The sequence below is a fragment of the Arachis ipaensis genome, chromosome B08 (genome assembly GCF_000816755.2).
Source record: "Arachis ipaensis cultivar K30076 chromosome B08, Araip1.1, whole genome shotgun sequence".
Classification (NCBI taxonomy): domain Eukaryota; kingdom Viridiplantae; phylum Streptophyta; class Magnoliopsida; order Fabales; family Fabaceae; genus Arachis; species Arachis ipaensis.
Genome location: NC_029792.2, coordinates 28,396,708 through 28,398,584, shown reverse-complemented (window position 1 = coordinate 28,398,584; position 1,877 = coordinate 28,396,708).

Genomic DNA, 1,877 nt, shown 5'->3' with positions numbered 1-1,877 from the left:
GTCACTAGCCTAAGTGTCATGAATATTATATACTACATAGAGGAAACTGAAATCATACCTTGGCCGATTCCCTTTTATGCACCAAAACTCAAATTGATCACCAAATAGCTTTCAATCAAATTCCAGGCTTTCACTTCCACTCTACTAAGCACAAATAAGTTCTAAGAGCTCCCAAAGCTACAATAATCAAACTATATACATATAAATCACCTCAAATCAACCTAGGGTTCCAATTAAACATAAATTTACAAGGGTTTTGTGGCTCTTACCTCCTCCAACAGATTTACTAGCAAGAATCCAAGGCTAAACAAGGATTAGAGCAAACCTAACCACTAAGAATCACAAAAACTCATTTAGGCACAAATCCTAAGTACCCGAAATTTTCAAGAGAAAAACTGGGAAGATTTCGTTATTATCTTGAGGGTTTCTTGGGTGGGTTTTGTAGAGCTCTTCACAAGGAACGCGTAGCCGCAAACGGTGCGGCGATTGGAGCTCTCTAGCTCAAGATATGAGCTTTGGAAGATATGAGTGTGTTTGTTTATGTGTTGTGCTGAAAATGGGTTCACTTAAGTGCTTATATATGTTGGGCTTGGGCCCGGTTCAACCGTTAGCATTTTTTTTAGCCTGTTTGGCCCAACTTCGGGCCAAACCTTTAAAATTAACGCCCGATTTTTCATTCTTAACATTTTTCTAAGGTTTTCACCGGTTTTCACTTTTCTCATGCGGTACCGGGCAGACTTGAACCGGTTCAACCGGTTCAACTGCCGGTTCGTGATTTTTCGCAAAAAGCACATTTTCTGACTCAGAAAAACCTACTGAGTCCAAAAATCACCTTTAAATCCTCAAATTCTCTCTCTAACTTTTTGGTATCTAATTTGGACAATTAATCACTTAATTAACCAATTGATTAGTTGCGGTTCTTACAAATACCATTAGAAACCGACTGTGTTATTTTTTGTTCTCTCTTATTCATTTAAATTGTCTAAATATTTTATACCAGTAATTAATTTATTATCTTTTTTTGCATCGTAAGTTATATCTAATAATTGATACTTGATTTTTACTAATATGTTACGTTTTTTAAAAAATGCATTTTAACTTTTATTTTTTATTTTATAATTTTATATTTTTATTTAATTATGACTGAGTCAACCAAGTGAATCAGTGATCTACCAGTTGAATTAATAATCTAATGATTCAGCCATATGACCGGATTAATTACCGATTCAGTTATAATAACTATACATATTTAGTCTATATAATAATTTTATATCGAATTAGTATTTGAGGCGCAAAATCAAGAAACGGATTGGGCCAAGAAATGTGTTATTACTGAATTGAGATAAATAAAGAGAGAGAAAAGGTTATAGTTCAACATGGATACAAAAACAAAAAAGAAAAACTGATTTGGACCATTGAATATAAATATTTTCTTGTAACTAAATAAATAATCCTTTTTGGGGAATGATTCAATGGTCCTTACATCTTTTTTTCCCCGAAGTTGATGAAAGATTGCCATTCTTTTATGATGTTGGGTACTTGGTTCTTCGGTTCATTCTTCTTCCAAAAACTATCAGGCCTTATAATATCCCATTTATTTAAGCCCAATTATTCTGATAATTTTAAAATAGCATAAGAATATTTTTTTTTTGGGTTAAAATAAAATTAAAATAAACATATTGGATTAGTGACAATATGATGTAAACTCTTTCAACAAAAAAAAATATGATGTAAATTGTTAAAATGAATTACTATTTTGACCCACAAAAAATAAACCAAAAACAAAAGAAATAATATTTGTATTTTTCAAAATTAATTTTAGTTTGACAAAATATACATTTTTGGGATAATAACAAATAATGCATGTATTTAATCCT